Source organism: Thalassophryne amazonica, chromosome 13 (assembly GCF_902500255.1).
Source record: "Thalassophryne amazonica chromosome 13, fThaAma1.1, whole genome shotgun sequence".
Classification (NCBI taxonomy): Eukaryota; Metazoa; Chordata; class Actinopteri; order Batrachoidiformes; family Batrachoididae; genus Thalassophryne; species Thalassophryne amazonica.
Genome location: NC_047115.1, coordinates 18,788,254 through 18,815,526, shown reverse-complemented (window position 1 = coordinate 18,815,526; position 27,273 = coordinate 18,788,254). Strand labels below are relative to the sequence as shown.

Genomic DNA, 27,273 nt, shown 5'->3' with positions numbered 1-27,273 from the left:
TGTTGGAAATCCTAATAAATGTACAACTCACTGAAAAGTGATACTAATTTATTCCATTAAATGACAGAGGAGTGCAGGGAGTATGTACCTCAACATTTATGAAGTCTGAAAAATTTTAAATACTGTGAATCAGGTACCTGTATAGAATAAAAGGTTTATGTGAAGTTCAGTGAACAGTGCAATGGCAGTGCTCTTGCCTCACAGGATGAAGGTCTAATGGGCCTTTCACACTGAATACATCAGATGCGTCAAATGCTTCAAAAATCGGTCTAAAACATATTGTTTTCAATGAGATGCGTTGCTTTTTAGATGCGTCAGATACGTCGCGTCAAAAGCCGAGCTAAACCGACGCTTCTGACGGGAGCGCGCACTGCCGCTTGTCGGCAGGCTGACGCAGTCAAAGTTCAATCCAATCCAGCTTTCAATGCTCTGAGTTGTGACGTACCTTTGCGTTGTCCAATACAAACGGCGCGTCGGGTCAAAACATGGAAGACTAGTGGCAGAAACCACTGATCTCTACAAAATGGATCTGTGTAGAAACCACTAATCTCTACAAAACAAACGTGTCACAGGACTGCTCATTTATGGAGCAGTTTTCTGAAGAAAAATCCTTGGAAATGTTTTTGTTGTTTGTTACCTCAGAATTTCTGATTATTGTTAAAAAAAATTATAACACTTGTAATTAAAATAGCTAAATAAATCAATAAATGTTCTTTAGAAACCTTTCATCTGTAAATTAAAACCACCTGTTATTTCAGATTAGATCATTTCTTGTTTAACATAAGGAACCTCAGACATTTATTTTTAGACAAAATAACATGGAAATTTGTACATTTTTTAAGTCTGGTAGATTATTTATATCTCATTTCAACCATAAAAACACTGTAAATAAATACAAATGTTTATTATAAATGCAACAGGAAATAATTTAACAACGACTGCAGTGTGATTGTAAAGTAGGATTTCTGTGACATAAACCTCATGATGAATTTTTTTTAATTGTCATTTCAACTTGTAATTTTGCCAAAATATATAATTGCCTTTAATGTTGTTATCAGGACAGAGTCATTTCTAAAATATGAATTTGAGCGCAATAAGTGGCGAGCTTCTACTTGTGCAAATGTCTTTTGACTTTGATTTCGTGGACATTTTTAATGATCTGTTCATTTATTGTTAAAATATAAAATGAAACGGCTTTTTTAAAAATAATAAAATAGTTGCTGTCAAAAGAGCCTTTTATTTAGAAGCAGGTGATGTTATGCTGGATTCTTGGGACCAGATGAAGGTCTCTTCTGCAGCTTTGAACTCTGGTGGTGTTGCTGAAGACACTTTTGTCCTATTTTGAAGAGCAGAGATGTTTTCTTTCGAGTGGACTTTGTGGTATTCAGCTCATCACTGGAAGTTTGGTTGTCTGCACAGCAAGTGTTCCTGACTGGGACAAATAAAAATATTTCTTTAAATATAAAAAAAACACTAAACAGTTTATATATAAAAAAGGAAAAAAAAAAAAAAAAACGGGAAAAAAAACGATGGAAAAAACACCTGAAAAAATAAGTTATTTAAAGTTGAGCTTTTGTGGTGTCTGAAAAAAGCTGTAGCTTTATTTGGTAAAAATAAAAAAAGACTGAACCATTTAGAAATTAAAGCGTTCACTCAGATCAACTGTGCTAAAAGCCTATGCTAACGTTAGCCGATCATTAAACCTTCACAGCAGTTCAGTAAACGTCACGTTTTATTTTTACATTATTCTCACCTCGATAAAGCTGCAGAACTAAACTCCGTTGGGCAAACTGGGACTTTGCATATATCCAAAAAGTGGAAGATGGAGATTTCGGACTGAGTGGGTTTGCGCCATCACCCCGGCTGCCTGCCTCGCTCTGCCCAGTGATGATGCCTGAAGGCTGGCTTCTCCGTGCGGGTCGGCCCACTGTCGCGGTTCGATCGATATCCCGCCAAGTCGTCAGTCTTCCCTCGGTCGGCGTCACTCCAAAAAGTAGCTGACAAAAAGCTTCTCCCAGCAGGGTGATGGGAGAATCGTTCTACTGCTGTTTTTTTAAAGCTTTTTTTGTGGTTCAGGCGACCCAAATTCAAGATGCCGATCACCAAACTTTTTTCAGGTTGTGGAAACAGCCAGAGTGTGACGTGGCAATCTCCGCCCCCTTGCTGATTCTGTATCGACGCGTCTGATGTCATGCGTCGGATGCGTTAAAAACACATCTTGACGGATAGGGAAGTGCTGACGGATTGGCCTGAAGTATACAGTGTGAAAGGCCCTTAAGGTTTAAAGCCCACCTATACTCCAATCTCCCCACACATTTGGAATTGTGTCAGGAAAAGCATCCGGCATAAAACTTGTGGCTGTGTACTGGATTTACATCCAAGTAAAATATAAGCAGCCAAAAGAATCTCACACAAAGAAATGTAAAGGGAGCAACACTCAGCTGATCTAACTCACACTGCTAAGAATCAGGCTGTCCTCACATCTTTCTAACAAAAGCTTTCTTTGGCAGTTTTCCATACAGAGAGGAACTCCAAACCACTTACCCCATGTCTTGTTTGAAACCTAGGCCAAGACTTTCAGTTCAACGGAACAAAAAGGACATCCATCCAAGTGCTTAAACTAATGCCCTTAAGAAGTGTGCCTTCAAGGAAGAGAAGCAAGGTTTATAACAGCTGCAGTCAGACCTCAGAAAAATTAAATTGAAATAGAAGAGGCCTGTTGGGAAGCACAACACAAACTTCAAATGTTTCATCCAGTTCACGTGTGGTATTGCTACTATGCTCTCTTGAAAAGCTATTACAACCCCTGGCAAAAATTATGGAATCACCGGCCTCGGAGGATGTTCATTCAGTTGTTTAATTTTGTAGAAAAAAAGCAGATCACAGACATGACACAAAACTGAAGTCATTTCAAATGGCAACTTTCTGGCTTTAAGAAACACTATAAGAAATCAGGAAAAAAAATTGTGGCAGTCAGTAACGGTTACTTTTTAGACCAAGCAGAGAAAAAAATGATGGAATCATGAAAAACAAAAGAACGCTCCAACACATCACTAGTATTTTGTTGCACCACCTCTGGCTTTTATAACAGCTTGCAGTCTCTGAGGCATGGACTTAATGAGTGACAAACAGTACTCTTCATCAATCTGGCTCCAACTTTCTCTGATTGCTGTTGCCAGATCAGCTTTGCAGGTTGGAGCCTTGTCATGGACGATATTCTTCAACTTCCACCAAAGATTTTCAATTGGATTAAGATCCGGACTATTTGCAGGCCATGACATTGACCCTATGTGTCTTTTTGCAAGGAATGTTTTCACAGTTTTTGCTCTATGGCAAGATGCATTATCATCTTGGAAAATGATTTCATCATCCCCAAACATCCTTTCAATTGATGGGATAAGAAAAGTGTCCAAAATATCAACGTAAACTTGTGCATTTATTGATGATGTAATGACAGCCATCTCCCCAGTGCCTTTACCTGACATGCAGCCCCATATCATCAATGACTGTGGAAATTTACATGTTCTCTTCAGGCAGTCATCTTTATAAATCTCATTGGAAAGCCACCAAACAAAAGTTCCAGCATCATCACCTTGCCCAATGCAGATTCGAGATTCATCACTGAATATGACTTTCATCCAGTCATCCACAGTCCACGATTGCTTTTCCTTAGCCCATTGTAACCTTGTTTTTTTCTGTTTATGTGTTAATGATGGCTTTCGTTTAGCTTTTCTGTATGTAAATTCCATTTCCTTTAGGCGGTTTCTTACAGTTCGGTCACAGACGTTGACTTCAGTTTCCTCCCATTTGTTCCTCATTTGTTTTGTTGTGCATTTTCGATTTTTGAGACATATTGCTTTACGTTTTCTGTCTTGACGCTTTGATATCTTCCTTGGTCTACCAGTATGTTTGCCTTTAACAACCTTCCAATGTTGTTTGTTTTTGGTCCAGAGTTTAGACACAGCTGACTGTGAACAACCAACATCTTTTGCAACATTGCATGATGATTTACCCTCTTTTAAGAGTTTGATAATCCTCTCCTTTGTTTCAATTGACATCTCTCGTGTTGGAGCCATGATTCATGTCAGTCCACTTGGTGCAACAGCTCTCCAAGGTGTGATCAGTCCTTTTTAGATGCAGACTAATGAGCAGATCTGATTTGATGCAGGTGTTAGTTTTGGGGATGAAAATTTATAGGGTGATTCCATAATTTATTCCTCAGAATTGAGTGAGTCCATATTTTTTTCCCTCTGCTTGGTCTAAAAAAGTAACTGTTATTGACTGCCACAATTTTTTTTCTTGATTTCTTATAGTGTTTCTTAAAGCCAGAAAGTTGCCATTTGAAATGACTTTAGTTTTGTGTCATGTCTGTGATCTGCTTTTTTTCTACAAAATTAAACAACTGAATGAACATCCTCCGAGGCTGGTGATTCCATAATTTTTGCCAGGAGTTGTATTTTGTCATTGCAACACATAGGATTACAATTTTTTTGCTTACTGATTAATCTGCTTTATAATTAATTATTCAATCAATGAAATATAACTGGTTCCACGAGGTTATGCAGGGTTTTCCCTACTGCTGTATGGGCCTGGCAGGTATGGACCAGAGAGTTAATTTTTGGCAAAGATACTTTCAAACAAAATGACAGTTTCAGCTCAGTTTTGCCATTTCTGTTGGTGCAGCAATAGAAAAGCGTAAACATACTTCAAGTGGGGTTTAGCTTGACGTTGAAGTCTTCTTAAACACAGAAAACATCAGCATGATTTGCCGGGGAGGCATTTAGAAACATGAAGTGTCCTGTGTGACAAGCCAGGACAAAGAAGACTGATTCAGAATAAGCATGTTCTAAGTTTCAAAATAGTTTTCTAGAACCAAAGGACAATTCTTCAATCAAGATACTGATTTAACCATCACTTTGATTTAGTTAAACTGCAATGTATTCTGTTAAAATCCAACCTGAGCATATTATCAATTGATTTTGAGTTATTTAAACAATTCAAAAATAGCTAAATGCTGAAAAATGGTCTTTTAAAAAACATTCAAATCTTGCATCAGTACAGAACAGTTTACAAGCAATTAAAGCCAGATCATCCCAACTTCATCCAGCAACAGTCCAGTTGAACAGATTTTACTTATCACTTAGAGCATCAGACATTATTAAAATAAGCCATTATCTTGGTTTCAGCATTTTCAAACAATTCTGATAAGAACTCAAGCAAACTAGTGGCCCCAAAAACAAGGAATAGAAGCAGATAAAAAGCTAAAAAAGAGAGAGAAAAATAAATAAATGACAATAAATAAATAAATGTTGGAGACGACAGAGGAGAAACAGTAAAATGCTGTCTGACTAAGCTGGCCAGGGGCAGGCATTAGGTAGTAATATCCAAGAATGCAGGCAAATGTCAAACAAATAATCGAAATGTCAACGCTAACAAGCGGTAGTTCATTAGCGGGTCAGGACAGGAACTAAGTCTGGAATGCACATGACATTGTAGAAAAGGAAGTGGTGACCAGCTGTCTAAGTTCTGAGGAAATTGAAGTGATTGTTGACAGGTGTTGTGGTCAGGTTACTCAGGTGTTGGGGGCTGAGCAAAGTCTAACAGCAACTACTGCAGAGGAGTAGTTGGGAAACGCAGTCTTAAATAGAACAGGAAAGGAGTAAATCATGACATTTGAGAAACTAAAAGATGTCATTTCGGCTTCTCCCTTTTCTTGTGATCAGGAAAACTGCAACAGCTTTATATCGGCACATAATAATATTGTATCACCATACAAAAATGATAGAATGAAATCTCCAATAACTGAAAAATGTGCATGTCATTTGTTTTCTGATTTAAAGGTCATGATCAAATCCTTAACAGTGATGAACCAAAACCACTCGGTGGACAGTATTATTTACATACAGCAGTGCTTTAATGTAAGTTGTATATTTGTTGTTTTGTTTGAACTATGTCAGAAGAGAACTTTTGTCACCTTTGGGACAAACAATAAAGTTTATTTATTCTGTGTACAAATATTAAGATACAGAATATTGCTGTACAAATTTATATATATAAAATTAAACACATTTCTCATGATACGTTGGCAACGCGGCAAGTACGTGGTGAAATTTTCCCTCCCATGAATAGGTGTCACCAGTGGCAAGGTCACTGCCAGCTTCAGCTCCTTCGTTTTTTGCGGCTTTGGATGCTGTTTGTTTCACGATTTTATATCTGGAACCTGACTGGAAACTAACAGGAGCATGTGGACACAAGGCATAAGCAGATGGATACACGGTGGTGCTGCTCCTACAGCGCTAATTTCAATATCACATTGTATAAAACCTCCATTACTAAAGAGTTAATCTTTGAGGGTGAAGGACATAACCTTCTTCAAGCTAAAACCTATTTTACACACAGCTATGACAAAATGACATCTTACAGCACACAGCATTCTTGGTAACTCTACATTTAACTTGGAATTGAATGCAAAAACAAAGTGAAAAAAATATATATCAAAAATATAGATTTATCATTCACAGCAAAAGGAAAAAAAGTGCTTCAGTAAGCCATCATCATCTCTGGATAATACAATTTTGTTCCCTGAGCGGATCTTTATGCACGAGAAGGAAAAGTCACGTCAAAAAACCTCAATTTTCTGAGACAAAATCCAGCTGCTGGGTGGGAAAGCCAAGGAGCTTCATCCAGTGAGTCAGCCAGGCCTCACAGACCACAAGTTACTCTGCACACGGCTCTATCACAGCCAGACTGCATTTTTTTTTTACTTATAAATACACCATTCATTCAGCAAGGAAGCCCTTGTTTTTCATCTTTCCACTTTTCTGTGTGTATTATTTTTCTGATCAACTTTCTCCATACAGCTCAGTCCTGAACCAGCTCCCAGTTCAGCTCCTTTTCCATCAAATCTTACTCCATTTTCTCCATTAAATCTTACTCCATTACTCACAACAGGGGACTGATTCTTGAACAAGTGCTGTTCAGGGCTGTTTAAAACTCGGTGGCATCTTGCAAACCGACCCACATCTCCATCAGTTTTGAGCGGAACTGCTGTTAGCAAGGAAAAAAAAGACGATGGGTGCAGCGCTTTTTTCTGGAGGCAGCTGTCTGCAGCTGCATATGCTCTGTTTTTATTTAGCTCAATTGAAAAAAAAAAAAAGATTGTAGGAGGAAAAATGCTATAGGGACATGGGGACGTATTTGTTTCATTGTTAAATTGTTGTTTTTGTGTATTCCAAAAAAAAAAAAAAAAAAAAAAAAAAAGCATCTACAACCACAACATCTTGTCTGCACTAAATATCGGCCACCCTGCTCTTCCACATCAGTCATAATGGTCAAATAATTATCCAAATCACCCCACCCTACTTCCCTGCACTTTCTTATGCAGGTTCTACTTGTGTCGTGCTTCTTCTTCTCAATTCATATTCTGTGCAGTTTCTAATTTCTGCTGCATACGACTTCTTCTCCTGCACTCCCTTCACTGCCCATAACAAATATTATTACAGCATCGCTCATGTTACAAATACTGTAACATGCTCTGGCATAAATTTCACTATTCTACATAGTAACTGTATCAAGAGTAACAATCAAATTGCTCATCAATGACATAACAATACTGATACCCATTCTCAACTGTTCCATCTGGACTGCACTCTGTGAATTGTTTGTATATACAATTATCCATCTTTGACTACCACTAATTATAGTTTTTAAACTTATTTTCGTGACAGCACCATTCACTACGATCCAACTCCTAAATCTTAAGTCTTAAATATGTTTCTCCCATCCCCTTGTCTTCTAGTGCTCACCTTGATTCTGTTTTTCAAATGTGAGGATTTGCTGCCTTTCTGTATTATTTCAGATAAAGATTTGATTGTATTTAAGGTCAGTGTCATCCACCCATGCGCTTCCACTTATCTGGTGAGAGGTCATGGAGGTTGCTGGAGTATATCTCATAATACTTTGGGTTGAGACCATCATAATGCTGCTTGTGTAACAGTTACAAACACAACTCTACAACACAAAGCATGTGCCATCCTACAAATAATGTTTAAGAATTTTAGAGACGTCTGTTGGAGTGTGCAGATCATCATTATATTGCAATGTGGATGTGTCTAAAAATGGCATCACCACAGAATACCTTTAAATAAAACAGAAAAGAGGATGGGGCTCCTTTCCCACTACTTTAGGAAGTGGGAGGAAATTAACTGCTCCCTATACATCCATTACTGTACATGTGTACATGTGAACATGGCTTATAAGCATGAGTTCCATTTAGCTGTTCCATTATTTTGCCATCTTCAGCCTTCAAATGTGTCATGTTTGTTCTTATTCCTACAACTCAATGCTCTTATTTTGCTTTTGGACATTTAGCCATCCTATGCTCCACACTACCATGGAATGAGCTAAAAAAAGTCAGCTGTTACCCACGCTGTACTAAAACCGGAGCATGGCTTGGTAAAGTAAATGCTAAGTTCTGTCACACTCCATTCTTGTGATGAATGCCCATTTCATTTCTCATCCATCACAACAATGGACAACAGATTTACAGCAGATGAAGACTTTCCAGAGAACTGTTAGTTACCTGCCAAAATGACAGGACAACAGTGTTTACATTAAGACAGACAATGCAAACATTTGGCAAATGAGCTGGTGTTAAATTTTCAACCTACTATTCCCTCTCTTTCATTGACTGTAACCATGGATGCAACTGAAGGATTTAAGAGACTGGATGATTTTAAAATTCCAGTCTGGATTTCATCCCTATATTTGTACAAACCTACGTGTATTTGACTCAATGGATCTTCCACGATAATTAACTCTTGCCATTTCTCAGCTGGGAAAGAACATTTATTCTCGACTGCAGTGGGAAATATCAACAAATTATAATGTGTGTAAAGAATCAGAGTTGTTTCCATTCCAATCAGAATGGTTTCAAATCACAAAGAAAATAATGTTATGATGACTGCAGTATAGGCACAGTTTGAAACATTGTCCCAATTTGATGCAAAGAATGGAATACTATTATTTCAGTGTTTTGTGTGCAGAATTTAACTCCAATCTCAATTGCTGTGTTTTGTTACTTTATTGATGATTTCAAAGTTAAAACATAAATAAGCGCTTTGATGAACACTTAAGCATAAGATACCGACATGACACAATCCATTAAAAAAAAACAGTGACTTCCATACAGTCAGTCTATCGATTCACACAGGAAATCCCAATTCCCTGCCCACTCACACACTTCTCATGTTCAGTTGCCCCTGAAGGCATTCTCCTGTGTGGGGGTCTGGACATGCGTGTAGTCCAATATGTGGACCAAGATGGGTGAATACTAACACCAGAATCGTATAAGCACCACAGCAGGAACAATACTGGATAAACACAGACATAATTCTGTTTAAGAGGAAGAACCACAAACAGGTTTGTGATGAAACCTCTCAATTTACCTTATGTAATTAATGACACTGCTGTCAGTGATATTTGAGACATAAGGGTTTGTAAAGGTTTATAGTAATATTAATAATTTATAACTAAATATTGTGACATAAGGCAGGCTGAGATGAAAGCCAGAATGCCAACATTTTTATAGAGAACAGAATAGTATTATAAGGAAAGGCTTGAGAAAAAAATGGGAAGAGGGTGGCAGCATCAAAAACATTTTAATCACATTCAGATGTAGGTAAAATTGAATCAACTCTCCCCTAACCCAAGCACCATCTCTCTGCAAAATTTCATTAAATTCTGTCCTCTATTTTTTTGAGTTATGCACACAGTTTGACAGACGGGGTGATTACATATCATCTACCTCTGTCAAATAGCGGTGTTAAAAATAGTTCAAGACTCAGTGTGTTTTGCTCCAGTCAGTCCCGAAGCTTCATCTTGCAATGTTAAAATATTTTTTTGCTAAACTCCTATATGTAGAGAGGCACTGAAAAGTATTGAAATCTATTCCACAACAGGCCTGAGTGTTTAAATAAGTTTCATTCTTACAGCAGTGTTGTACTGGGTTGTATGAGAAAGAAGTGACGTATCCAAATGTAAATATATGGTAGACTGTTGGCAGTGACCGTCCATCCTGCCAACTCATGATGGAACTTACACGCTTTCTTACATGGGGAATAAAATTTAATTGGTCCATCTGTTATTTTTGTGTGTGTGGCAGGTTAAAATCCTCCCAATTTATGGAAACATATTACAAGACATCCACCCTCTGTGGTGTCTGGCTTCTCTAGAGCAACCATTAGACTATACCAGAAAGCTTAAAAATGGGTACACAAGTCAAACCACTTCCCCATGTGTTGCTACAAATACATACATACATAATGAGTCTCCAATACATGGAACCATTATTAAGCTATGTAGAACATAAGGATCTTCAACGACTGTGAATATGACCACACACACACACACACACACACACACACACACAAAAAAAAAAAATACAAAAAACAGAGTAAACGTGAACAAGGATGATTTGTACTTGGGCCACACACCAAATGACTGACCTGAGAAACTTGACACATCAAGGCTCACACTCAGTGATGAACATGAAAATATGTTGAGCAGCTCAGCAAAAGTATTTGAGCATTGGGAACAGGATGACAAATGTTAACCTGATGTGGTGTGGAAATATCAACTGCCACAGACCTTTTTCACAAAAATAACACTTGCTGAAGTACCCAGTGCACCATGTTAGGATTCTGCAAAATCAATTAAGTATCACAGTTTCAACTAGGGATGCATGAATACTGTATTTTTGGATCCGTATGACTCTGATATTGATGTGATGTTGAAATGTCTCGATTAGATATCAGAAAAAAAATACAATCCTATCAAATTTGTGTATTGCACATCTGAGTCATGTTTTTGGTTATGTATATTTTTGCTTAAATATTCTGAAATTCATGGACTTAGTTGATTACATTACAATACAAATTATGTACAAATAGCAAATCAGTACCCAATCAGTATCGTATCAGACATGAAAAAGTGGTATCGTGCCAACCCCAATTTCAACCATGAACATTAAATGCCAGCTAAGTCCCCAGCAGACACATACACAAACGATTCTCTTCAAACAGCAGTATAATTCAGACCAGATCCACTCTCACTTCCACACTGCACTCCTGAAAAACACCTGAGTGACAAATGTCTGCTGAGAATTAACTATACTCATTAAAACAAACAAACTTCCAGTTGTGGACACATTGCACCCTCTCATTTTACTGCTACAGTAATATAAATACAAGTTATGATCGATGTCTTCCCAATCATGGCTTTTTAATGCTAAAAACACAGGTGTTACCCATTGTTTTTTCTTCTGTTAGAATCTTTTTGCATATCTAGAAAACCATAAATATTTAGAAAGCTAGATTCCCTTAAATCAAAAGTAAATGTTTCCTAAAAGGTGGCTAAAACTCCATTGTATTGAAAGTGTGCAAGAACTCAATAGCAAGAAAATGGAACTCATAAGGGCACTAATCCGTTAGAGTTCATTATTGCTATAAAGCACATATTTCACACATTCCCTCAATTACTGCACATGTAGTGTGTTATGATCACCATACCACATCAAAAATTGTATTATGCACCACAGAATTTTGTACACATAGCAATGTAGCTTGCAGAGCACAGCATGATAAATTTTCTATGGTAGTGTAGATACACCTTCAGATGGCCATAAAATATATTACAGTATGTAAAATGTAGCTATGATTTATATCTATCCCTGCGGGTCGAACCCAGAGTAGGGGAATAAAAAAAATACAATGACTCCATATTTTGTATGTCAGTTTCATTATACTATAATTTGTGTTGTACTACACTGGTAAAACTATTTTAAAAGACAAGGAAACTTTAAAAATCTATAATAGTGGTGTTGTTTAAATTTAGTTTTAAATCTACTAGAACCAGAATATGATTACAAGGTACTCTCCAGAGAGTACAACTGACTGGAATATTTTGAAAATGCAGTGTTGTCCTTTCGGCTGCTCCTGTTCATTCTGGGTCACTATAGCAGATACAGCCAGATCCACATGGGTAAGTTCTAGGCCAGATTCCCTTTCTGACACAACTCCAGTTTTACCTGGAGAAACACAAACACACAAAGCCCCTGGTCTTCTGAAGAGGTCACCTACCCAAGTACTAACCAGAACCCACCCAGCTTCTGAGATCTGATGGGATCAGGCTTACGCAGAGCAGACTAGCTGCATTTTAAAAACGCATTAAAATGGTGAAAAAAATGTAGCAGACATGGTAAAATGGGAATATAAACAGAATGGGTAATGGCATCAAAACAGAAAATCTCATGACTTCCCATCCCTAATCATGAGTATAACACAGTTGATTCAGTTGAACTAACACATTATGTGCTTAAAACTAATATGATATAATGTGATTACAGACATTCGAATAAAAAAAAAACAAAAAACATTATGTTTTTCCAATGTCCTATGTGCTACAGTAAATCTAAAGTAATTTTTGTATTCAGTGTAATGCCTTTTTTAAGCATGGATGGCTACCCCTAGCCCCAGTTTTCAGTACAGGTTCATTGTATACTGTAGTTTTCTGTTTCCTGTAAGCGGCATTGAGAGGAGGCTAACTGATGACAGTAGGCAGGGGAAGAAAAAAGGAGGGCTGGTGCTCGTATTACAGCCTCATCAATGATTCAATGAGAAGAACACAGACACAGACAACAAACAGCCCTCTTGGTGGATGTGCAACACAAAAGTCTGGCACATAAAATGTAGGCGATCAGGAATGCAGACATGTGTGAGCACATAATCCTCTGTACATCGCACAGATCCACACCAAAGCTTTTGGTGAAACTTTCACCCAAGGGTCATCACACAAGACAGAAAATGAGTGGGAGGTGTTTATACCGGATGTATCTTTAGTCAAAATATTCACTAAAATAACAGGTGGCAGTAGTGAAAATATATGCCGACAAATGTGCATTCATGTCCACAAAATAGTGTAAATGGAACACACACACACACTACAGAAAACATAGTGTACTTCTAGAAAAATGTCCTGACTCTACAAAACACACAATATGACCTTCCTAGAAGCACACAGCGGCATCTGTGGGGGGTCCTAAGCTCAGAATGATAGTGTGCATTGCATTTTCAGCGGGAGAGAGTGAGGGAGGAAAAACATCACAACCAGTTTAATCTGCTGTCACTCAAATCTGTGTTTAGAAATCCAATGTCAACCACACAAAATTTGCTGAATAGATGAAAAATTTCCCAAAGAAAACCATTTTAACACAGGGACTGACTGAAGATAAAGCGTGTTGGTCTTTGGGTGTAAATTGAATATAGAAAACATAAAATGCGGTCATAATATTGTTGCAGAAATCATGCATTATTCTGCACAGAAATGAAAGATAATGGTGAGATTTAAAAAACTGCCTAAATAATTTAGTTATATCTTATTTTTTTAACTACAAATATTTTCTTGTTGAACTTCTCTCCTTTGTTCTACTTTAGACTTTTGACAGTTTAGCCTGTCTGACATTTCAATAATTCTTGTAATTATTTATCAAGAACTTTGACTTGTTGCATCTTTTCAAATGTGTGGATTCGTTTTTTTTTAAGCAAATCAAACTGGTTTTAACAGATTTAGGACTGTTCAACACTGTTCTGTTTTCAGACAGCTTGTTTTAAAATAGCTCAAAATAGATATAGTATGATTTACTCACTTTACCTCCACAGTCAGAAATGTTTTAAAGTAGTTATAAAATATTACAACCCCAATTCCAATGAAGCTGGGACGTTGTGTAAAATGTATATAAAAACAGAATACAATGATTTGCAAATCATCTTCAACCTATATTCAATTGAATACACTACTAAGACATGATATTTAATGTTCAAACAGATAAACTTTATTGTTTTTGTGCAAATATTTGCTCATTTTGAAATGGCCCGCAACACGTTTCAAAAAGCTGGGACAGTGGTATGTTTACCACTGTGTTACATCACCTTTCCTTCTAACAACACTCAGTAAGCATTTGGGAACTGAGGACACTAATTGTTTAAGCTTTGTAGGGAATTCTTTCCCATTATTGCTTGATGTACAACTTCAGTTGTTCAACAGTTGTTTTGCGCTTCATAATGTGCCACACATTTTCAATGGGCAACAGGTCTGGACTGCAGGCAGGCCAGTCTAGTACCCGCACTCTTTTACTACGAAGCCACGCTGTTGTAACACATGCAGAATGTAGCTTGGCGTTGTCTTGCTGAAATAAGCAGGGACGTCCCTGAAAAAGACATTGCTTGGATGGCAGCATGTGTTGCTCCAAAACCTGGATGTACCTTTCAGCACTGATGGTGCCATCACAGATGTGTAAGTTGCCCATGCCATGGGCACTAACACACCCCCATACCATCACAGATGCTGGCTTTTGAACTTTGCACTGGTAATAATGTGGATGGTCTTTTACCTCTTTTGTCCGGAGGACACGACGTCCATGATTTCCAAAAACAATTTGAAATGTGGACTCATCAGACCACAGCACACTTTTCCACCTTGCGTCTGTCCATTTCAAATGAGCTCGGGCCCAGAGAAGGCAACGGTGTTTCTGGATGTTGTTGATGTATGGCTTTGTTGCTACATCTACAAGTGCAAGTTAAAACTTGCACTTGTAGATGTAGCAATGAACGGTGTTAACTGACAATGGTTGTCTGAAGTGTTCCTGAGCCCACGCGGTAAGATCCTTTACACAATGATGTCGGTTTTTAATGCAGTACCACCTGAGGGATCGAAGGTCAAGGGCATTCAATGTTGGTTTTCAGCCTTGTCACTTACGTGTAGAAAGTTCTCCAGATTCTCTGAATCTTCTGATTATATTATGGACTGTAGATGATGGAATCCCTAAATTCCTTGCAACTGAATGTTGAGAAACATTGTTCTTAAACTGTTGGACTATTTTTTTCAGCCAGTTGTTCACAAAGTGATGGTCATCGCCCCATCTTTGCTTGTAAACACCTGAGACTTTTGGATTTGCTCCTTTTATACCCAATCATGACACTCACAATTAGTGTCCTCAGTTCCCAAACGCTTATTGAGTGTTGTTAGAGGAAAGGTGATGTAAAACAGTAGTAAACATACCACTGTCCCAGCTTTTTTGAAACATGTTGCAGGCATCCATTTTAAAATGAGCAAATATTTGCACAAAAACAATAAAGTTTAGCAGTTTGAACATTAAGTATCTTTGTGGTGTATTCATTTGAATATAGGTTGAAGAGGATTTGCAAATCATTGTATTCTGTTTTTAATTTACATGTCACACAACCTCCCAACTTCATTGAAATTGGGGTTATATGTTAGCCAATGGGAAATAGGTTATAAGACACAAAGCGATTTAAGGTTTTAGACAGCTCAACAATGACAAATTGGCTACAATAAATTTAAAACACGAGAACAAAATCTGAAAACGGTACTACATTGTATTTGAAATGTTTCTTCTTCTTTATTAAACAATTTTTAATAGAATACAGGCTTGAGGGTAATAGTAATGAACAGAGTAACTAATAATTTAAAAATGTGTAGAAAGACATGAATAAATGCACTGTGTAACTCTTAGAAACTTTTAACTTTTGACTGGCTTAATTTCCTATTTAAATGTACTGTTGTGGTACACACTCCATCAAATGCTGTAACAACATACCATGGTTCACACAATTTTCTGAAATTTTACTCTATCTTCATCATCAGGAGAATTTTGTGATGACATGTTACTGTCACTGTTATACATCTCCACCTGTTCCAAGCTGTTTGTTACCTTTACCTCATTACAAGTTACAGAATGTATAAAACACTGGAAGAATCTCAGTCACAAACAATCTGATATGTAGTTTTAATATATATAAATGTATTGTGCTAATCTGGACAATGATGAAGCTATAAACACATTTTGAAATAAATCTAATTAAATAGTTATGTTTAAAATCAGGGGTATGAAATTTAATGAATAGCTGCTTTTAATAGGTTCAAGGACAAATTTAACCTATAACTATGTGTAGAATTTGGTGAAATGTAAAGATTTCATTTCATGTACAGTATGATTTACAACCCCAATTCCAATGAAGTTGGGACGTTGTGTAAAATGTAAATACAGAATGCAATGATTTGCAAATCCTCTTCAACCTATATTCAATTGAATATATCAGAAAGACAAGATATTTAATGTTCAAACTGATAAACTTTTTTGTTTTGTACAAATATTTGCTCATTTTGAAATTGATGCCTGCAACACATTTCAAAAAAGCTGGGACAGTGGTATGTTTACCATTGTGTTACATCACCTTTCCTTTTAACAACACTCAATAAGTGTTTTGGAATTGAGAACACTCATGATTGGATTTAAAAGGAGCATCCCAAAAAGTCTCAGCCGTTCACAAGCAAAGATGGGGCGAGGATCACCACTTTGTGAACAACTGCATGAAAAAATAGTCCAACAGTTTAAGAACAATGTTTCTCAACATTCAATTGCAAGGAATTTAGGGATCATCTACAGTCCATAATATAATCAGGAGAATCTGGAGAACTTTCTACATGTAAGCGGCAAAGCCGAAAACCAACACTAAATGCCCGTAACCTTTGATCCCTCAGGCAGCACTGCATTAAAAACCAACATCATTGTGTAAAGGATCTTACCGCGTGGAATCAGGAACACTTCAAAAAACATTGTCAGTTAACACAGTTCATCGCTACATCTACAAGTACAAGTTAAAACTCTACCATGCAAAGCGGAAGCCATACATCAACAACATCCAGAAACGCCGTTGCCTTCTCTGGGCCCAAGCTCATTTGAAATGGACAGACACAAATTGGAAAAGTGTGCTGTGGTCTGATAAGTCCACATTTCAATTTGTTTTTGGATATCATGGACGTTGTGTCCTCCGGACAAAAGAGGAAAAACAGCCATCCAGATTGTTACCAGCGCAAGGTTCAAAAGCCAGCATCTGTGATGGTATGGGGGTGTGTTAGTGCCCATGGCATGGGCAACTTACACATCTGTGATGGCACCATCTACGCATGAAAGGTACATCCGGGTTTTGGAGCAACACATGCTGCCATCCAAGCAACATCTTTTTCAGGGACGTCCCTGCTTATTTCAGCAAGACAATGCCAAGCCACATTCTGCACATGTTACAACAGCGTGGGTTCGTAGTAAAAGAGTGCAGGTACTAGACTGGCCTGTCTGCAGTCCAGATCTGTCGCCCATTGAAAATGTGTGGCGCATTATGAAGCGCAAAATACAACAACGGAGACCCCGGACTGTTGAACAACTGCAGACTGCAGATGGGGATTCTCGGTTCGCAGAGGAGCTAAACAGTTACTTTAACCGTTTTGGCTCCTCCACGCCTGCCCCCCCGCCTGCTCCCAGCCCTCCACATGTCTCCAGCAGCAAGCCCTCCAGTCCCTCTGACCCCCCACCTTATACCCCCTGGTCACCTCCACTGCACCCCGGACCTCACCCCCCCCCCAGGCGCGACTGTATTCAGCACCAGCCCACCTCAGCTCACACCCCAGCTCCCCCCTCCCCCCTCACTGTTGTAACTCCGACTGAGGTGAGAGGCCAGCTCCGGCGGCTGAAGCAGAGGAAAGCAGCAGGACCTGATGGGACCTCCCCGAGGCTGCTGAGGACGTGTGCAGATGAGCTCTGTGAGGTCCTCAGCCACATCTTCAACATGAGCTTCAACCTGGGGGTGGTCCCCACCCTGTGGAAGACCTCCTGTGTGGTCCCGGTTCCCAAAACACCGCACGCCAAGGAACGGCCCACTACAGACCAGTTGACCTGACCTCCCACCTCATGAAGACCATGGAACGGCTCGTCCTGTCTCACCTCCGCACCGTGGTGAGCGACACCCGGGACCCAATGCAGTTCGTCTACAGGCCCAACATCGGGGTAGATGACGCTGTCATCTACTTACTGCAACAAGTGCTCACCCACCTGGAGCTTTCAACACTATTAGACCGGCACTGCTGCGGGGGAAACTGGAGGACGCAGGTGTGGATGGACACCTCGCTGCCTGGACCATCGACTACCTCACTGACCGCCTGCAGTACGTGCGGCTGCGTGGGTGTCAGTCTGAGGTGGTAAGGTGCAGCACCGGGGCCCCCCAGGGCACTGTCCTCTCGCCTTTCCTCTTCACCCTCTGCACCTCGGACTTCACCTACAACACAGACAGCTGCCACCTCAAGAAGTTCTCTGATGACTCCATCATTGTGGGTCGCGTGTCTGAGAGGAACGAGCTGGAGTACCGGTCGGTCATCTCAGACTTTGTGGACTGGTGTGAGCGCAACCACTTGTGTCTCAATACCAGTAAGATGAAGGAGATGGTGATCGACTTCAGGAGGAAACCACCACCTCACCCACCGGTGAACATCCAGGGGGAGGACATAAAGACTGTGGACAGTCTCAAATACCTGGGTGTTCACCTCAACAGCAAACTGGACTGGACTCACAACACAGACGCCCTGTACAAAAAAGGTCAGAGTCGCCTCCACCTCCTGAGGAGACTGAGATCCTTTGGAGTGAGCAGGCGTCTGCTTAAGACCTTCTACGACTGTGTTGTAGCCTCAGCTCTCCTCTATGCTGTCATCTGTTGGGTCCTGGGCAGCACAGGGCGGGAGAGAAAGCGACTGAACAACCTGGTCAGGAACTCCAGCTCTGTCCTGGGCTGTCCTCTGGAGTCTCTGGAGGAGGTGGCTGAGAGGAGGGTGTTAACAAAGCTCAAATCCATCATGAACAACTCCTCTCACCCTCTGCACCGGACTATAGTGGAGCTGACCAGCTCGTTCAGTGACAGACTGAGGCACCCTCAGCGCAAGAAGGAACGATACCGCAGGTCGTTCCTCCCTGATGCTGTCAGGCTGTACAATAACACTGTGAAATAACCACATGCAATAATATGTCCACAAATCACATGCAATATTAACATGTCCACATATCACATGCAATATTAATATGTCCACATATCATGTGCAATAACAAATTGTTTACAAATCCCAGCACTAATGTCACCTTACCACACAAACTCCATTTCACATATTGGAAAGAAGATGCTCCTATCTCCTTTTCAATCCTAATCATGTTTATATATATGCATATGTGTATGTGTATAGGTATGTGTGTGCATATGGGTATGCGTGTATGGGTGTACGAGGTCTGTTAGAAAAGTATTGTACCTTTTTATTTTTTTCAAAAACTATATGGATTTGATTCATATGTTTTTACGTCAGCCAAGCTTGAACCTTCGTGCGCATTCGTGAGTTTTTCCACGCCTGTCGGTTGCGTCGATAGCCTGTGGGCAGGCTTTGAGTGAGCACTGCTCCACCCCTCTCGTCGTTGTTTCATTGCGAGGAAATGGCGGAATGATTTGGGCTTTTTTTCCATCAGAATTTTTTCATAAACTGTTAGAGACAGGCAGCTGGAAACCATTCGAAAAATTTACATGGCTTTCGGTGAAAATTTTACGGGCTTCACAGAGAATAAGGAGTGTTACTACAGCTTTAAGGATGGCCCACAATGGCGCGCGCCGCGCTCTGAGCCGCCATCAAGAGGCAGAAACCACCACACCATTTCTAAACGGATGGCTGTGTGGAGCCGGGACCTTCGAGTGCAATTTCTCTGGTTATCACAAGAGCTGGACATCAGCCATTTTCCGGCAGATTTCACTTTTAACAAGAGATTTTGTCATGGAAAGCCGCGCAGAGGCTTCGCGCGTCACGACCGATTCGCTGATGAAGCGAAACAAAGGAACACCTCCGTTTCGGAGTATTAGAGGACAAGCTGGGACATGCCCAGCTCTCCACAATTTCTCTTATACTCACTCGACTGGTAAGCACTGAAAGCAGAGATAGGCACGCAACCGACAGGTGTGGAAAAACGCACGCATGCGCACGAAGGTTCAAGCTTGGCTGACATAACAACATATGAATAAAATCCACATAGTTTTTAAAAAAATAAAAAGATACGATACTTTTCTAACAGACCTCGTATATGTATATAGGTATGTATGTATGTGTGTGTATATATATATATATATATATATATATATATATATATATATCTATCCATCCATCTATCCATTTTCTTCCGCTTTATCCGGAGTCGGGTCGCGGGGGCAGCAGCTCAAGCAAAGCCGCCCAGACCTCCCGATCCACACACACCTCCTCCAGCTCCTCCGGGGGAACCCCAAGGCGTTCCCAAGCCAGCCAAGAGATGTAGTCCCTCCAGCGTGTCCCGGGTCTTCCCCGGGGCCTCCTCCCAGTGGGACGTGCCCGAACACCTCTCCAGCGAGGCGTCCAGGGGGCATCCGGAAAAGATGCCCGAGCCACCTCAACTGACTCCTTTCGACGTGGAGGAGCAGCGGCTCGACTCCCAGCTCCTCCCGAGTGACCGAGCTCCTCACCCTATCTCTAAGGGAGCGACCAGCCACCCTGCGGAGGAAACTCATCTCGGCCACTTGTACTCGCGATCTCGTTCTTTCGGTCATGAGCCAAATCTCATGACCATAGGTGAGGATCAGAACGTAGCTCTCTCTTCACCACGATGGTCCGATACAGCGACCGCATCACTGCAGATGCTGCACCGATCCGTCTATCGATCTCACGCTCCATCCGTCCCTCACTCGTGAACAAGACCCCGAGATACTTAAACTCCTCCACTTGAGGCAAGGACACTCCACTGACCTGAAGAGGGCAAAGCACCTTTTTCCAGTCGAGAACCATGGCCTCGGATTTGGAGGTGCTGATTTTCATCCTGGACGCTTCACACTCGGCTGCAAACCACCCCAGTGCACGCTGAAGGTCCTGATTTGACGAAGCCAACAGAACCACATCGTCCGCAAACAGCAGAGATGAGATTCTGTGGTTCCCAAACCAGACCCCCTCTACACCCTGGCTGCGCCTAGAAATTCTGTCCATAAAAATAATGAACAGAACCAGTGACAAAGGGCAGCCCTGGCGGAGGCCAACGTGCACTGGAAACAGGTTTGACTTACTACCGGCAATGCGAACCAAGCTCCTGCTGCGGTCGTACAGGGACCGGATAGCCCTTAGCAAAGGACCCCATACCCCGTACTCCCGGAGCACTCCCCACAGGGTGCCCCGTAACATGCATTTGCGGAAAGCTGTGCAAGAACCATCGTGGCCTGAAAATCCATCAGGCTAGAATGAAATGCTTGGAGAAAGACAATGAGGTACAACGCTCAGGTCTTGTACCTGGTGAGACGCAGGAGGAGCCCGGCCAGGAGGCAACCCACAGAGCCCAGTCCCTCCACGTACCTCAGACTCTCAATCCCAGCAGAGTAAGTCCACAGCAGCGGATTAAGTGGCCCCCAGCCAGCAAGAGGAGCGAGTGGCAGCAGTTTGACAAGGATGTGTCAAACATCATCCAGGCCACAGCCAAAGGAGACGCGGACAGCCGACTCACATCAATGACCACCATCATCATCAGCTATGCCTCAGAAAGATTTGGGCAGGTGGACAAAGGAAAATCAAAACCCACTTCCTACACAATGAGCCGAAGGGCCACCCGGATACATCATCTGCGCCAGGAGCTTCGTACCCTCAAGAAGCAGTACAAGGCTGCAGCTGAGGAGGAGGAGCAACCCTTAGCGGAACTGAAAAACATCCTGCGCAAGAAGCTGATGACTCTTCGCAGAGCAGAATGGCACCGGAGACGGGGGAGGGAGAGGGCAAGGAAGCAAGCGGCTTTCATCGCCAACCCCTTTGGCCTTACCAAACAACTGCTAGGGGACAGGCTCTATAGAGCAAGTAAACCGCTTCCTCCAGGACACTGTGAGCGACCCTCTGAGAGACCTGGAACTGGAGCCCAACAAAGTTCTCATCAGCCCAGATCCCCCAACAACAGAGTTCATCCTGAAGGAGCCAAGCCTGAAGGAGGTTGAGGAGGTCGTCAAGGTGGCCCGCTCTGCGTCAGCACCAGGCCCCAGTGGAATTCCTTATCTGGTCTACAAGCGCTGCCCGGAGCTTCTATGGCACCTGTGGAGGATCCTGAAGGTGATTTGGAGAAGGGAAAAAGTGACCGACCAGTGGAGGCATGCTGAGGGAGTTTGGATCCCCAAAGAGGAGAACTCACGAGACATCAGTCAGTTTCGATCCATCTCACTGCTAAGCGTGGAAGGGAAGGTGTTTTTTAGCATCGTCTCACGAAGACTGACTGAGTTCCTCCTCAAGAACAGCTATATTGACCCATCAGTACAGAAGGGAGGGATCTCTGCTCCTGGCTGCTTGGAACACACTGGGGTCATCACGCAACTCATCAGAGAGGCCCATGAGAACAAAGGCGACCTAGCTGTGTTGTGGTTGGACCTGGCCAACGCCTACGGGTCCATACCACACAAGCTGGTTGAGCTCGCTCTCCACCTCCACCATGTTCCCAGTAAGAACAAGGACCTCATCCTGGATTATTATAATAACTTCAGGATGAGAGTTACTTCTGGGTCAGAGACATCGGACTGGCATCGTATTGGGAAAGGGATAATTACAGGCTGCACCATCTCTGTTGTCCTCTTCTCCCTAGTCAAGAACATGGTGGTCAAGTCAGCTGAGGTGGAATGCAGAGGGCCCCTGATCAAGTCAGGTGTACGACAGCCCCCCATCAGAGCCTATATGGATGACCTCACCGTAACAACCATGTCGGTCCCGGGGTGCAGGTGGATCCTGCAAAGGCTCGAAAAGGTCATCACCTGGGCAAGGATGAGCTTCAAGCCCTCCAAATCACGATCCATGGTGCTGAAGAAGGGGAAGGTGAGTGACAAGTTCCGCTTTTCCATCTCAGGAACTATCATCCCAACCATCACGGAGCAACCCGTGAAGAGTTTGGGGAAACTCTTCGACTCCACCCTGAAGGACTCAGCAGCCATCCAGAAGGCCAGCTTAGAACTTGGAACCTGGCTCACCAAGGTAGACAAGTCTGGCCTGCCTGGTAGGTTTAAAGCCTGGATCTACCAGCATTCAATCCTGCCCCGCATCCTGTGGCCCCTGTTGATTTATGCAGTCCCAGTAACAGCAGTTGAGTCCCTAGAGAGGAAGATCAGTGGCTTTCTTCGAAAGTGGCTGGGACTTCCTCGCAGCCTTACCAGTGCTGCCCTGTACGGAACGAGTAACATCCTGCAGCTTCCTCTCAGTGGTCTCACAGAAGAGTTCATGGTGGCACGCACCAGAGAAGTTCTACAGTACAGGGACTCAAAGGACTGCAAAGTGTCAGCAGCCGGCATCGAGGTGAGGACAGGAAGGAAGTGGAAGGCATGGGAAGCAGTGGAGCTGGCCGAGTCACGCCTAAGACAGAAGGCATTGGTGGGCACTGTGGCAACAGGCAGAGCAGGCTTGGGTTACTTCCCAAAGATCCTCATCAGCCAGGCCCATGGGAAGGAAAGGCACCACCTGATCCAGGAGGAAGTCAGAGCGGGTGTGGAGGAAGAGCGGGTGAGCAGGGCAGTAGGACTACGGCAACAGGGAGCATGGACAACGTGGGAGAGCGCACTACAGCGCAGGATCACCTGGACAAACATCTTGCAGCCAGATTTTCAGCGGGTCCGCTTCCTGGTGCAAGCTGTCTACGATGCTCTGCCAAGTCCAGCGAACCTCCATGTGTGGGGGAAAAAGTGAGACACCTTCCTGCCCACTGTGCTCTGGTAGAGGCTCTTCAGAACACCTCCTCAGTGGCTGCCCAAAGGCTCTGGCAGATGGTCGCTATCACTGGCGCCATGACCAGGTGCTTAAGGCAGTCGCTGAGAGCGTAGCCTCAGCCATTAGCTCCAGCAAGAACCATCATGCTCCAAAGAAGGCAATCTCCTTTGTTAAAGCTGGAGAAAAACCCAGAGCAAACCAACATGCGACATCAGGACTACTCCACACAGCAGCTGACTGGCACTTGCAGGTTGACCTGGGTAGCTGAGGTTCCCCCAGCACATTGCAACAACATTCCTTCGCCCAGATATGATCATGACCTCTCAGTCTTCGAAACAGCTGCTCATACTGGAGTTGACAGTGCCCTGGGAAGAAAACATCGAGGAGGCCAATGAGAGGAAGAGGGCTAAGTACCAGGAACTGGTGGAGGAGTGCAGGGAGGGAGGCTGGAAGATGGTCTACGAGCCCACAGAGGTAGGCTGCAGGGGATTTGCAGGGCGGTCTCTGTGCAAGGTCCTCAGCCGCCTGGGCATCGTAGGAGCGGCAAAGAAGAGGACCATCAAGTAAGCAAGCGAAGCCGCCGAAAAGGCCACCAGGTGGCTTTGGATGAAGAGGGCAGATCCGTGGGCTGCTACTGGGATGCAAGTCGGGGCTTGATCACCCCCGGCTGGGTCGCCTGGGTGAGGGTGTATGATGTTGCAAGACCCGAAACACCTGATGACCCCAGGATACATCACTGATGATGCATCCCAGTGCATCCATGAGGTGTATTTTGAATATATACATACATACATACATACATATTCTATTTCTACCTCATTTCTTATGTCTTGTACTGTTACAAGTATTATTATCATTGCTTATCTTGCACACGCTGTTTGATGAACATTTTCCTCTACTTGCACCCACCTTGTGTGTTTTCTTAAGAGCTGACGTAACATGTGAATTTCTCCTCTGTCAGATCAATAAAGTTTATCTTATCTTATCTTATCTAAAGTCGTACATCAAGCAAGAATGGGAAAGAATTCCACCTACAAGGCTTCAACAATTAGAGTCCTCAGTTCCCAAACGCTTACTGAGTGTCGTTAGAAGGAAAGGTGATGTAACACAGTGGTAAACATACCACTGTCCCAGCTTTTTTGAAATGTGTTGCAGGCATCCATTTCAAAATGAGCAAATATTTGCACAAAAAACAACAAAGTTTATCAGTTTGAACATTAAATATCTTGTCTTTGTGGTGTATTCAACTGAATATAGGTTGAAGAGAATTTGCAAATCATTGTATTATGTTTTTATTTACATTTTACACAACGTCCCAACTTCATTGGAATTGGGGTTGTACACCAATCATTATGGTAGTATAAAACAAAAAAGTGGCAAAGAAGCACGGTTTCACTTCCTAGAGAATAACAGTCAGTGAGTAGGTTACATTATTGTCTTTGCTTGTAATCAGGACTACTCAAAAACTACCACACCCATTGAAGTGAAAAGAGAAAAAGAAGTGGACTATAGTATAATTATTAACAGATTACCCACCCAGGGCGGGTTTGATTTAGAGACTGAAATGAAAACTTCATCTTCACCAACAAAGCTATCACCTCCCACCTATTCCACATTCCAGAACTAAAGCTGCCTCAAGAAGAGACAGCTACTACTACTACTACTACTACTCTTACTACTAAAGTGCTCAGTAGCCTATAGTAGAGGTCTCAAACTCACTCCAGAAAGGGCAGGCTTTCTTTGCAACCACCCACTCCACCAGGTGATTTCACTGATTAACATCACTTTGAGCAGGTCGAATCAGTTAACGCATTTGGAATTTTGTCTCAAAGGAAATTATTTATAATATTTATACTGTAATGGTTGGATAAAACAGTTGCATTTTCATTCCTTCTCATGAGTTAGATAATGTATCTGTAACATTATGTTTATTATAGATGTACATCTCATCATAATCTAATTTCAGGTTCAGATGCACTGTGCGCAATGACAGGCGTTGATGCACAGTGACACGCAGTGTTTTCGAATAGGTTGCACAATGTTCACAACTAGTTCACACATGGCAAGAAATTTATGCGTGCAAGAAATTTGGAACACTTCAAAATTTTCTTTGCACAGTTCATGCACCGTTTACGACAAGTTTACTCACTGGCACACAAGACTGTGCCAGTGCACGGATCAAATTCATGTAAGTGTCAAGGTGCCTTATGTCACTCCCCATATGTCAAGGTATAAGTGTGTCGCTCATCCCATACCTGAGTGAACTTGATGACACTGCGCTTGTTCGCTCTAATGTATGGACATGTACATGTTGCACTTCCAAACTATATTTTTCAATTTTTTTTTTAAAAACATTCTTGTGCATTACTCAGACACAGAAATCACTCACAAAGGCTCAGTCTCAACATGTTAGACATGAGGCCACTTGGATTGCCGAGAATGAGCGCAAAAGCTCATTTAGTACAGGAAGGCTGGAAAGTGAAGCAGGAAATGGCAATCTTGCATAATCAGAAGAGAATCTGATAATTAGCCATCTGCGTGCATTTGAGAGTAAACACACAAAGACAGAAAAAAACTGTCAATCTCTTTAGCAGTACTTTAAGCTACATGTGCCCTTAGAACACAAGGATACCACAGAGAGAGAGTGAATGAGTATTTGGTTAATCAATGAATGAAAACACACACACAGACACGCAATCACAAACCTCTGTTTCACCTATTATGCATAACCTCAACAGGACTTTCAGTTTCTGCTTGTAAATGTGTATGATTCAGATGACATAAGGGAAAACTAATTATGCTAACTAATGTGATCTGAGTTTCACAAGTGTTGAAAAACCATGCGGTGCACCCCCCCCCCCCCAAAAAAAAAGCAGTACAGAGGTAGGCTAAAACTTGTTGCACAATAGAAGAGTTTCAAATCTTAATCAACTTTTAAAGCATGGGAGACCACAGACCTGATGGAACATTTACCCAATTTTAATTTTGGCATAAAGAACACACGAGATTTTTCAGGAGAAAGACCCCAAACTTGGCGTTTACACTAAACAATTTTATACTGGAGATTCCAAGGACTTGGGATTTCTTTTTACAAACGTGGATCCTGACTTCAGAGAAAAACAATACACACATGGACAAAATGGTTGATAACCCTTATTTTATGTATACATTTTAATACATAGCAAACAAAGCCATTTTGTTTAATCAAAATATTTTTAAAAAATGCCCAAAGTTATTTGGCAACAAGAAGAAAAAATGCAAGGAGGAAACCCACGCAAACACGGGAAGAACATGCAAACTCCACACAGAAAGGCCACGGGAAATGAACCCACGACCTTCTCGCTGTGAGGCAACAGTGCTAACCACTAAGCCACCGTGCTGCCCGACTTTATACCAATTATGAAGAAATGCAAACAGAATGGTTCTCTAAGGTAAATCTGTACAGCAGACAGTTCTCAAAAACTAAGGGACTGTGCAAGATGGAGACGAGTGAGGAAAGCCACCAAGACACCCAGACAACCCTGAAGAAGTTATGGGCTTCTGTGGCTGCAACTGGAGAAATTATGCAGAGTGTAACTTTTGAATTTTGCATCATCAGTTATA

At 41.8% G+C, this 27,273-nt stretch overlaps 1 protein-coding gene and 1 pseudogene across 2 annotated transcripts in view; one reads left to right on the top strand and one right to left on the bottom strand.

Moving 5' to 3' along the window:
• The window catches only part of peli1b (pellino E3 ubiquitin protein ligase 1b), a 108,745-nt gene that overhangs the window by 65,620 nt on the left and 15,852 nt on the right, over positions 1–27,273 (bottom strand). The gene's annotated exons all lie outside the window — the stretch shown is intronic.
• On the top strand, positions 21,142–24,404 carry LOC117523905 (annotated as a pseudogene).